We start from the raw sequence: 13,235 nt of genomic DNA, 5'->3' as shown, positions 1-13,235 counted from the left end.
TCAGAAGCATAGCTGCACAAGATGGGTGCTTCCCTCTCAGCTGATCTGACCTGTGCATTTACTTTCTCCATCATTATTCATACCTGTACTGCAAAAAAGATTATGACCCATATCTGTCTTGATTTGTGCAGAATCAACAGGATTACAAAAGCTAAGCTTAAGTGCATATTTAATTGTAATTTAATGGGAATAAGAATCTTTCCTGTCTTCACACCCACTCACCCACCTTAAAAGACCCAGAATAATCTAGGATTGGCCTTAAAAGCTCAAGAGCTTCCTAGCTCAAGAGTTTCCTTACTCCCACTGCAGCCTTATGGTAGACAACCCATAATGCTGTCTGCTGAGGAGTCAGAGGTTCTGCAACAGCAGACAGAAAGGCTGAAGAGGGAAAAAATAGTAAGAAAAGAAATGAGAGAGTCCAGTGACAGTTCTGAAACAGCACCCAGTTTGTATGGCTCCTGATCCGCAGGACAATCCAAGATGCAACAAGGCTTCATCGTTCACCCCAGAGGATGCAAAGGGTGTTTACAAACATGTTATGGTCCTGCCATGCCACCATCTAGTGATTTTGCACCCAGTTGGACAATATATTATATAAAAATAAGCATGTGTTAAAGCTGTGGAGGACTGAGTGTTACTCAGGAATATTTACCTAATGAATGTGCCATTATGTACCACTCTTCCACTCTTCAGTCAGTTGTAAGCTACACAACAGCCCAGCAATACTTGAACTCAGTTTCTATACCTCTGGCAGACTAAGCTTATGTGGCTTTTTGTGGGGGAAAAACCCCAAATACATAATTACGTATCACTGAACTAAAATGCCAGAGATCACTACCAAGTCCTCCTTTGGGTCTATCTTGGAAAAAAAAAAACCAAGGCCTTAATAAACTTGACAATACCTTCCCCTCCCCTTTTGGGGCCTGCTAATGCTTTCCCCTTCTACTTGCTTTATTCCTCTTCTCTCCTCCTTCAATCAACATTATTGTACAGTTGTCAAAAGCTTCAAGGAACATGAACGTTTTTTCTGCCATTTCTTTGCGATGCCAAGGTTCGCCTTTCACTACCAGTCTTGGTATCCTCCCCCTCCCCAGTCGCCCTTCTGAAACTATACTCCATTCTTTCATGAGCAGCATTTTCTGTTGATAGTGCCAGAGGCCAGGAAGGCTCCTAACAGTACAGTTCCAACAAAAGAGTCTGAAACTGAACAATCTCTTTTTTTGTAAGAGGACATAAGGAAGTCCAAGATATGGGGTTTAAAATGAGAACAATAAAAAAAATGTGCCCCTGGCACTGGCAGTTTTTAAATAAAAACACACAAAATTTCTCTTCCAAAAGGGCAGGTAACATACAATGGCTTTCACTAGCAATGAGCACCTGCTCCTCCTATGTACACAAAAATGGTCTGCAGAAAAGAAGGAAAACACATTACACTGTGGATCCATATACCCACAGATGTAAACAACATTCTAGTATTTCTACTCTGTTTCTGCAGAAGCAAATGGTGAGGCCAAATGCTACAAATTTCTGCTGGTTCTTCCCAATACAGTCTTGCTCCTCTTCTGACAGTTGCACAAGGCAAACCATCGACAACTGCTGAAATATACTGGGGTTTTTTGTCAGAAATACTTTAAAAGATTTACTGCAGAAAGACACATTATTTTATGCAAATGTTTCAGCAACCCAATCTCTTTGTCTACAAGGGCAACAATGGGGAAACAGCTGCTCTTAAGACATAGCTGCTCTATTAACACTAACTGAGAGAAGCTCCTTCTCTTCCCAAATACACTTTTTCTGCTCTAGGAGCATACCAGTGGGAAAGAAGCAGACGGCTTCTTCCCTTATGGTATCCAGACTGTTCAGCAAATAAAAAAAGCCTTTGAAATTATCACATATATCACCCTCAGCTTTCACTGATTTCCTGAATTCCTCAATGGGACTAGAAGTAACCAAAGGCCAGTGTTAGACCTCAGAAAGGAAGTAACTTTACGTATTTTAAGTCTGCATCAATTTCTTAGACAACTCAAGGAAGGTGCCTTCCTTTCTTTGATCTCATTTTTTCATTCAAAACTTTATCTCCTGGACTGTGAACATATGGACTAATTCTCTGCACAGAGGTTACATACTGGTCACAACTGAAGAATCAACATTTACAGCACTGCGTAACTGAGATAATTCCCCTTCTTCAAAAGGCCAAACTCTAGAGGTTTAACACCACTAAACTGAATGGTGTTATGTTAGAAGGAGAAATTGAGTTATGACAGCTGTTCAGAATTATTTGGTTAACATTTTTATTGGAAATATTATGGCAAATTATTACTAGGATTTCTTTGTATGAGACCAAGATAACCACCTGCACAGCTTTCTCCATAAAGCCAGCAAAAAGTTACAGATTAAGTTCTTCTTTTGAAACAAACAAAATGAACAAAAAAAATCCAAACACACACATAAAACCCCCCAAACTATCAGGTTTTTTCCCCACTTCCAAATGTAGACATCCCAATGTGAAATCAGTATGAATACAAACCAGAAAATTATGGAGAACATCAAGGATTAGTACTTTTCAACTACATCATATTGTTACTTCATGATCTCTCGTCTATGGACAACCTTTAGTAACATGAAGCAACTGCTGCTCACGATGCAGAACTGCTGCCTACAGAATTATTAAAACTGAATTCCTAATTACTACAACAGAATTCCTAATTCAGTGAGGAAAGATGGAGGCGGTCCTTCCCTCATGAAATCTAGATGTTTCCAGGGAGTCCCTATGTGCACTCCTTTAAGAGCTTGTGTCAGTTGTTCAGCAATGTATTAAAATCGTCTTTGTTCATATCCATTGACGAAGTGTCTTCTAAAAAATCTCCTTTGGCTGTGTTTGAGGCTTTATGCTACCATCAGATTAAAAAATTAAAACAAACAATAACAGATATCTCAAACTGAATGCAACCATTAAACACTTTCTTTGCCTTTAGCATCTACTAAAAGAGGTTGAGAATTTCTACCTACTACAGCTGATACACAGATGTATTCAATACAAATACTGCACAGTCAGACCTAAAAGGACCTGCCCTGAGCTTTTCTCAGTGTTTGGTGGGAAGTCCTCTACCATTATTCGGTAGATGGAGCAGTTCAGTTCTGCCTGTATCTGAAAAAATTGATTGCAGATCTTTTCTGCCCAGTTTGGCTGAATTATCTTACCAAGGCACTACAGCTACAGCGCGAACTTCATGTTACAATCTGAAAAACAGTAGGAGAGAACAAGAGTTCCCACTGCTAATACATACCGTCCATGCTGTCCCTAGAGAAGTTAACTCCACAGCTTTGATTCAGAAAATAGATTGCAAATATATCCCTTTATGTCCGCATTCTGCCTACTGTCTACCCGTGGATTTTTAAATTAACATTGAGAAGATGCTCAAAACAACCTCTAAGTTTTCTAACTGCTTCAGGTTTTCTTTATTAATACAGAACACAACCATGCCTTGCTCCCACTTTGAACTTCTCCATAAGATGGGTAAATACCAAGTGTCCACACTGACCATACCAGACTTACCCTTCCCTTTCTATAAATACTGTGAATTAACAGATCTTGCTGCAGCTCTCACAAGCTAACACTATTACAACTGATTAACTCTTTTTTCAGTGGCACTACTTTTGACAAAACAATACAACCTGGAGGTTGGACTAGACAGTCTTTAAAGGTCCCTTCCAATCCAAACCATTTAGTGATCCATATTAAATTTTTAAGATACTCTTCTCCAAAGGCTTCTCTTTTACTGCCTCTTGTCTCATGTAGTGTGCATATGAAATGACAACACACAGGGACTACCATACTGAGAACTCGCAACTCTCTTTCCCCTTGGCTAACACTGATAATGCAGTTAATTACATGCGTAGCTGTAATTATACATCCATAACTAATGCTTGCATATCTCACCACAGTTGAGGCTGCTGGCAACAAACTGTAATGAAGAAGCTAGAAGATACAGAAAACATTTTGTGAGCCCTGCCAACTGGGGTTATGCAATTCTTACCAGAATCTGCACTGTGCGGCACACCTGAATTCTCCTCTCCTTCCCACAGGAACACTGCTAGCATTGAAACATTGAAGAGTAGCTGTCCTGAGGATGTACTCACTTAGGACACCAGTCTTTACCCCATGCTAAGACTACAACTACATTGTTCCAATGTCAAAACAGTGACTTACAGTCTCTTCCATAACGTCAAAGCTACATAGTTGCACAATGTCATTCCACTGAAATTACACATCTCGGAACCAATCTGTAGCAGAACACACTGGACCTGCCCAGGTAGGTCTGAATTCAAAAGCAAGACTTCAGCAGTATGAAAACTGTACTGACTCAGGCTTACCATTTCCAAATGAAATTAAAACTACTGGTTTTCTTAAGTGACTCCAAATTGCTAGCCTGAGAGGCTACACCTCTCCCCAGTCCACATCCATGGTGTGTGGGGGGGCCCCCTCTTTGTTCTCTGAAGGGGGCCCTCAAGTCTGAATTTCAATAGATCAAGAGAGAAAAGCCTCAAGACAGGAAAGCAAGGCTTATCCCCTCACTCTCCTATGAAGACCAGCGAACACAGCAAGAACAATTAGTTGGAAACAAAGGATCTGTGGGTTGACTTAGGTTTGATTTTCAAGTCTAGTTTGGTTGTTCTTTATTTACTCATTTAGGGGAGGGAAGCCTGACTGCTTTTACCCTTATGCCATCATTCCTTTAATTAGAAAAAGTTGCCTATAGGCCAGCAAAGTTGTTTTTCCAACCTTCATATAGTAATTATACAGAATTAATTCAAAGCTAAAAGCTTCTCCATCTCTAGAGTGAGATTAATAATTTTACAAAATTTAAGCAATTTGAAACATAGCAAAAAAAAAAATAAATCTTAAAACCTACTGTTTTAATTTGAATCCACACACCACCACCACTGAATTGTGGATGTTTTGATCCCTCTGGCATATGAGCCAGGAGATCAATTTAAAATTCCAGTGTAAATAGCCCAAGACCATTTTATTTATGTGTTTGTTTTAAAATAGAACTCGAATTCCAACTTGGATTTAAAATTATGCAGATTATTTTCTTCACTTCTCCCTCTGCAGACATCTCTCCTTTATCATAATATGTCTTCTGAGTCATTTGCAGCTGCAGGGGATGAAGCCTTTGAAACCTCTACCTTCCAGAAAACCATCCCAACACAGCACGACAGTACCAACTCTTGTTACCCAAACACACAAACAGACACTCTCCAAACAAGTTAAATTCCTTAGGTAGATGAAGGAAAAAATGGGCTGTTTTTAGCAGGTCAAGAAATAATAGCCCAAGTCATGGCATATTAGAAAAGTTTATGAAAGATGCTCTACATGGTTACACCCTAGAGCTAATCTACAAAATACAGACTGAAATCACCAGCATTTCATACAGAGGGTGGAACAGATGCTCAAGTCTCAACAGTTTGTCTAAATATGTCAGAGAAGAAAGCCAGGACAGAGAAAGGCTCAGAGTAACACAGGGCAACAGAGACGATTTTTCTCCTTCAAAATTGCTTTCCACATTTGCACTTTTACAAAAGTTTCACTTTCAGCTCCAAAATATGAAGATCAGTCTTTTCAAAAAAGACCGCATAAACTGACCTAGTTCTAACATTAGTTACGTTAAAGAAAAAAAATTCTGTTAAAGGTCTGGGTGATTTCCTTTTTTAATGTCCTTTTCTTCCTTTTCTGGAACTGGCACTGGCACTAGATGTCAAAACTTACTTGCCATAGATATAGTTAAAATTGTATTAAGTGGTCCAAAGTGAAAAAGACCTTACATTTTCATTAGGCTTTGTAGGCTTTTTCCTTGACTGGCTCTTCCCCCCCCCCTTTCTCCCTTCTCCTGAGCAGTTAACAACCACCATACCAAATGTTCTGTCTTTCAGTCTCCAATGGAAGTTCTCATTTGTTCAAATTTTCCGCACAACAAGAAAAGTTATGCATATCTATAGGAGAAGAAATTATAGACCTACATAAAGTATAGCTCAGAATTAGACCCCACATCTAGACCTGAATTTTGAGAGTTTGGCGAGCAGAAATTATTTCAGTGCATATGAAGAGGGACAGTGGGAGGTGGGGTGAAAAGGTTGATAGGAGGAATGTACTTGAACCACAGGGGGTAGAGTTGCAACAGATGAGTACACTGGTGCTTGAAGGGAGAGGGGAAAAAAAAAACTTGGGAGCACAAAAAAACCCCCAAAACCAAACATCAATACTCCAACATTTTAAAAGCCTCGCGACCAAAGGGTATACCAGATATCTTTTTCAGAATGCAAGGACCAGTACTTACGTTTAGGAATTTTTTTTCAGTTTGTTTGGCTCAGTGTTACTGAAAAAGTTTGTCCAAAAGTCCATGTGCTGAGCCAACACTTATCAGGTTTCAATTTCCAGCTGAAGCCACAACCGTTGCTATGAAGACTAATGTGCAACTGTGTTCCAGAAAGCAAAGCAATGGAAAAGACTATGCTGATATGTAACAAATACCTTCAGTGGCACCAACAGTAAAAATTATTATACCAACCTGTGTCATAGATATTTTTCACCCCTTATTATTAGAGAAGAAGTGTGCAAATCAAATTCATTTTTTGGCCAGAGGGTATTATCTAAATAGTTCTAAATTCCTTGTTACCCTCCCTCAATATATTACCATCTCTCTTAAAATATGAAGCAGCAATTTAAAGAGTCACCCCTGCTATGGTCACTCCAGCAAGACTCAACATAGTACACAGCAGATTGCCAGTCTAGTCAGACAAAAAACCTGAACTGCTCATGTGAGGTATCTTTGCCAAGACCGATATATCCCTCACACTTCTGCTAGACTATATGATAAATGTACGTTGGCCAAATAAAAATAGGCAAGAATTATTTTCACTTCAGCTACAAATTCAAGAGCTGGAATTCATGCATGTACCGAGAATATGTGAATAGTTCGCTAAAACAATTCTATAACTAAGGAAGAAAGTGTTAAAACAACTGCATTTTGTAGGAATTTATTGAAATGTTGGTTTTGCTAAACTCTATCACTCCAAAACATAGGAAAAATTGTTTGAACTGCATTTAAAAAATAAAAATCATTGTCCTATTTTCACAGAATCACGGAATCATTTAGGTTGGAAAAGACGTCCAAGATCGTCAAGTCCAACCTTTGACTGACCACCACCTTGTCAATTAGAACAGAGGACTAAGTGCCACATCGAACTGTTCCTTGAATACCTCCAGGAAGATGGGGACTCCACCACCTCCATGGGCAGCCCATTCCAACCCTTAACAATCCTTTCCATGAAGAAGTTTCTCCCCATGTCCAACCTGAACCTCCCCCAGCACAGCTTGAGGCTGTTTCCTTTTGTCCCAAACCCTATCTGGCTTCAACCTCTTCAGGTAGTTGTAGAGAGCGAGGAGGTCCCTGAACCTCCTTTTCTCCAGGCCAAGTCCTATCCCAGAATTGTTAAGGCTGGAAAAAGCCTTTATGATCAAATCAACATCAAATCAACAAAGAGTGAACAAAACCAGTGAGTTTTCACCTCTACCCAAAAGAGATATCCACTGTCACAAGCCATGCACAATACAAGTTGGCATGGGAGGTTCAAGATGTTGGGACACAGTTTTGAGTAATTTCTCCCTTCTCTGTGAGTTACAAATCCAGTAATGGCAATTCACCTACACAGCAGGAGATGTCTGGCTAATGGTTTTTGTGTGTCCTGATGCTTCCCTTTCAGCTTCCTTCTCCCTAAGGAAAGCAGCAGTTTGCAGCTCTAAGCACTACATACGCGCCAGCACAGAAATGAGCTCGGAGATGTCAGGTACCAAGAGCTGGCCAGAAAACCATCCCATCTCCTTTGTGGTAGAGGTAGGAGAGACAGCTGAATAGACATCTTATAGTGCAAAACCAGCCCAAACACTCAAGTTACATAATTTCCAGCTAAAACTAAGCCCATTACTGTTCACAACAGTAACAAAACTTTTAAAGACATGATTCTTTAGATATGTGTCTGGGCTTCATTTGAAGACAACTGGCATTGTTTCAATTTTTTAAAACCATACAACCACCTTAGATTGTATGCTTACAAGGAAAAAGTTTGAAGAATCCACAACTCAAGTGCTGCAAGCGTTGGCCCTTCAATACCAGAAGAAAATACAGGACAAGGGACAAAAATAAGAATAAGCTTCCTCACGAGGGGCAGCAGAGGGGCAGGCACTGATCTCTGATGACCAGTGACAAGACTCGAGGGAACAGCTGAAAGCGTGTCAGCAGAGGTCCACACTGGACATCAGGAAAAGGTTCCTCCCCCAGAGGGTGATCAGGCAGTGGAACAGGCTTCCCAGGGAAGTGGTCAAGAATTTAAGGAGCATTTGGACAATGCACTCAGGCACATGGTGGGATTCTTGGGTTGTTCTGTGCAAGGGCCAGGAGTTGGACTCAATGATCCATGTGTGTCCCTTCCAACTCGGGCTATTCTGTGATTACATCTTCACAGAGACTAAAGCAATATAGACAGGGCAGCGTTTTGCTGCAAGGAAAACGAGCAAGGAAACAATGTTCATTTTCCCAACATTTATGCATCTCTTATTATTACATAAAAGATAGGCCACCATCAGAAGAAAGAGAGATGGGTTTCAAGTCAGTAAACACATAACAAAGTGTACTCTTTACTTACAGCATGTGCACAGTCACAGGAAAGGACAACTACATGGTTAATTTTATGGAAGTTTCCAACAGACTACATTAGGACCCTTGAATTCCCATTCTTACTATGAGGCTAGAAGAAAACCACGTCTGAGTATCACCAACCATCTAGTCTCAGGAAACTTACATAAAAATCTCAACTGAAGGAGGAAGGTTGACGTGCTGACAGCATTACTTGAATCTGTTGTCAAACCCTACATATCTCTCCTCTTGTGTAACTTCAAAATGTTAGATGTATTTGACATGGGTTGTCAGCTTCATACATTTTCATTACGGAAAATAAGGTCCACATGGAGCATTTTGTCCATGTTCATGCACACCCTCTGACTTGCAAAAAGCTCTAGGAAATTAGATCATCTTCAAGCAATGATCCCCTGCCGTATTAAAGAATGGGAACTTGAAGCCATCACATCTCCAGAATCTGAAGTTCTCTTAGAAGCAGTGACTCATCCTCCCTTTCAGTTGAAGCAAGCTCAACAAGAAAAAAAGCTAGGTTACCATATATGTATTCATGTAGCTGATAAAAAAATTACACAGTCCCTGATGACACAGTATTTCAGAGACAGTTTTATACTTCATATGCCACCCATAAATGAGGACTGTACACTAAGCCCTTTGAACCAGAGATTTTAAGAACATAGGAGGTAATACACACTTCAGTCCACAGCTTTCCCCGGAAATTTTAAATAAAACTATTTGAGTAATAACCTAAGGGATGCCTGGGAAAGAATTTAAGGACTGGGTAAAGTCCTTGAAACCACGAGAGTTGGGCTAGATAACACGTCAAAAGACCAAAGAGTAAGGTATCAAGGTAGAAGTGGCAAACATGGAAGAAGAAGTTACAAGGAGAATTTAACTTTGAGAAATAAAAATCAAAAGGAAAGCAGAAGCAAAAGAGAAAATGCACACAGCTAAGACACAGTTATTATTTGGTAATAGATCTGTTTGGGAATAATTTTTTTCTTATTTCTCACCCTCCCTCCACCCCCTAGACCCCTCAGCCTCTTTACTGAAGATGATGTTTCACAAAGACTTTAAATCAACTTAATTAAATACGAGAGGCGAAATCTTTTCCCTCAGCATGGACTGGTAGTTCCCATTCATTCCCTTGTCCTAGTGCTAGCTCCTGTGGAGTTTTACAGTGCTATTTGACTGCAAATGGAACACAGCAGAAGCAACAATAAGGAGACTTATGTCCTTAAAAGCGGTAAGAATAGGTACATTTGCATAACATTTCCAGGTAGTATATTCAGCTTTCTAAAGAACTCCGAAGGCCACTCACTAGAAATGCACCAAAATGAGTTCATTTGTACATAAACTAAAACACTTTTCTAAGGGGATCCCTACCAGGATACCTTCAAGACTTCTTCATAGTGTGATTTACTGCCAAAATGCCTTGTCCATCACTTCCACTAGCTTCTCACAATTACCTTCCTGCTCCTAGCAGCCATTGAAAACAAGCCTACTACAGATAAATCAAACACTCACAATGGAAACCTGCCATTAGGAAAAATAGATCAATGCACTTTCAAGGGTTTGCAAACAAGCACAGTGTGAATCAGTGTTCACCTTGCTCTTAAGCGCAAGCACGTGCTCAGCAGCTTGAGAAATCAGTACCTTACTGATGGGTACCACACACGTGGCAACACCCACTTATTGTCTGCCCCTAACACAGAAGTTTACCTCTGCCAGATTAGAAATGGAGAGAAAAGGAAATATGCTAGCTATTCCCTGGGGCATAGATTTCTCATTAATATTCCTCTTAAATGTTAACAGTGATCAGAAAACAGAGGAAATTGGCAGAAAGGTTGTGACATTATCCTCCAATCTCTCTTTCGTGTCTCCCAACACTTGCAATAATGAAAGATCACACCACAAAACCAAATTCTTGCAAATAGCTTGATGCAAAAATGCTGACTGAAAGACAGCTCCACAATTTTGTGATTATTCTTCCATTCATCTCTCTAACACCATATGCTTGCAGTTTGTTTTATGGTAAGTGTCACATATATATTATCACCTCATACTGACTTCTGCCACTTGCTTTTAGTTTCTCTTTCTCTCCTTTCAGTGCTATATTTGGAGAGAGAGGAAAAAATATAAAAGAAAAAAAAAGTGACTGAGTCACTGAGTCAACTAGAAGGAAAATTATCCGAAATCCTTTAAACAGTTGCTCTGTTAAATTGACACAAGTTTAACAACGTGTACTTGGCACATTCCTCCTGCCACGAATACAAGAAACTTTTTCAAAAAAATCTCCCTCAAAGTAGGGAAATCTTTTAAAGATACAGCACATACCTTACTGAATGGTGGCTTGATGGCTTTACAAAGCCATTTGTAATCACAAGTGCTCAAACCACAAAGACTTCATAACCATAAAACCTTTGTTTTTGAAATCTCCTTTTTAATAAAATAATGACTGAACAGGGAGGCAAACACAGTCAACTCATTCTTCCTCAAGTTCCACTTTCTGGACAGTGCAGTGACACAACAGAGGAAGAAGTCTACTAGACCCAGGTGTAGAAGATCAGAAGAGACAACAGTACTTTTTCTTGATTCAAAAATGCATGATGTTTTCTAGCCTCCGGAGTTCTTAAATTCCCATTACCTTCTACATGACAATTTTTTTTTTTTTTTAATACAAGGACATGCTGCACATTCACAGCACAGCATGACAAAGAGAGCTCCTAAACTTTAAAGAGATCATGCATTTTGAGGAAGCTGACTACCAAGTGACAGCAAAGTCTCAGCTCAAGAGGAAAATTGTACTTGACGGCCTTATCTAAGTCCCAAGCAAATCCTTATCTGAGAATCACAGAATTAGAAATGTTGTGGTTGGCAATATACAAAAACATTCCCCTGTACTTGTCATTGGAACAGGAGGACACTGCATTTTAGTGTACAGGTGCACTGGCAGAGATCTGTGGAAAACTTTTCCTAGTTACAGTTATATCTATAGACATAAATCTCCATCCATACTGAAGCTGTCTAGAGTATCAGAAGAAGAAAGCCACACGTCTTACGTGTGCACTCGAGAGCTCTGTTCCCTGTGTATCAGCGTGGAAATCCTGAGATCATATTCCAACACCACTCTGTAGGTTGGACACTGAGAATGCATGTCTATGAGCCCAAAGCTTAAAATCAAAGAGACTTCTACTAGGTAGAAAAAACAAAGAGCGGAAGGAAGGGTGGAACACCACGTTACTCTTGATCTGCCATTCGCTGCTCAGCAGCATTGCTGTCAGGAAGTACAATGCACACAGCAGTGTTTCAGCAACGGTTACACCTTTACATAGCATAATGAGCTTTGTTTGATGAACACCAGGGCAAAAAGGCATTAAAAAAACCAACTTTCGTAGGACAATGTATACAATATATTGTACCCGAACAGTGAGGATACAGTACTAGCTTTTAAGGACAGCATGGTCAGGTTATATAATGACTGAGCAAATGCAGGTAGTTCTGATGACCAAGACTGCTAAAGAGTAAGTAGGTAAGAGGTTTTTCCTATCCCTTTATCAGAATCCCTCTGAACTGTGCATCTATTAATTTTTTCCTGGCATAGAGAGAATATAAGGAAAAAATATCAAAATGGTATAGAAACCAGTTCTCTTCCTCCCCCACTCCCCAACCCATTGTTCATTAAAAAAAAATGATACTCGTTGCAAAGTTGCAAGCTACAGAGAAGGCAATTATTGTACTGCACAGTGAGTTTCAAAGAGATTACAGAGGGAGAGAAAAGAAAACCAAGTACCCCTTTGCAACCTTTGCAGTATGAATAAACTGTGAACCAGGTTCACCTCTAGATTGGTCAATTTACACACTAAGATCCACAGACTGCACTAACAGTATTTTTCACCAATACTCATTTTACATCATGTTCCTGTTTTAGCCATATTAATCTTTATTTTCTCTGACTGGCAAGTTTTTAAAAGCTGCTGTGGTACTTTTAACAGCCTTATGACGTGCATTAATGGATATTTTGCTAACAGTACACAAGAGGGACGTTTACCAGCAAGCTGTCACCACTGCTGTTCCTCCTCCTTACCGAGTTACCGGTCATCAGATTAGATCCCTACCACCTACTTATACTGGGAGGAGAACAAAAAACAAAACAAAACAAAAAGACCCCAGACAAACAAAACACAAAAAAAATAAAACAAACAAACAAAAAACCCAACAACCACCACAACAACACACAAAAAAAAGCCCCAAAAACGTGGTGGGAATCAGGGAAATAAAACCTTCAAGGAAAGCAAACTTGCAGCTCAAACTGGAAGAACTTTATGTACAGTTCAATGTATTTTTCTTTACTGTATAATATTCTGCCTAAGCCACTCAATCAAGCAAGAATGACATGGAAAGAATGGGACTAATGTGAACAATGAATAATCCATAAATGTCTACAAGATTATATAACTGATGGTGAGATGGTATGCATGTGTGCATGCATTTGGGGTAAAGGAGGAGAAACAGACAAGAGGCAAGAGGAGGAAATAACAT

At 39.7% G+C, this 13,235-nt stretch overlaps 1 protein-coding gene across 2 annotated transcripts in view; it reads right to left on the bottom strand.

Moving 5' to 3' along the window:
• ELMO1 (engulfment and cell motility 1) overlaps positions 1 to 13,235 on the bottom strand; it is a 315,735-nt gene that overhangs the window by 300,665 nt on the left and 1,835 nt on the right. The gene's annotated exons all lie outside the window — the stretch shown is intronic.

The sequence above is a fragment of the Chiroxiphia lanceolata genome, chromosome 1 (genome assembly GCF_009829145.1).
Source record: "Chiroxiphia lanceolata isolate bChiLan1 chromosome 1, bChiLan1.pri, whole genome shotgun sequence".
NCBI lineage: Eukaryota > Metazoa > Chordata > Aves > Passeriformes > Pipridae > Chiroxiphia > Chiroxiphia lanceolata.
The sequence above is the reverse complement of the archived record's forward strand: the minus strand, read 5'-3'. Positions and strand labels throughout refer to the sequence as shown.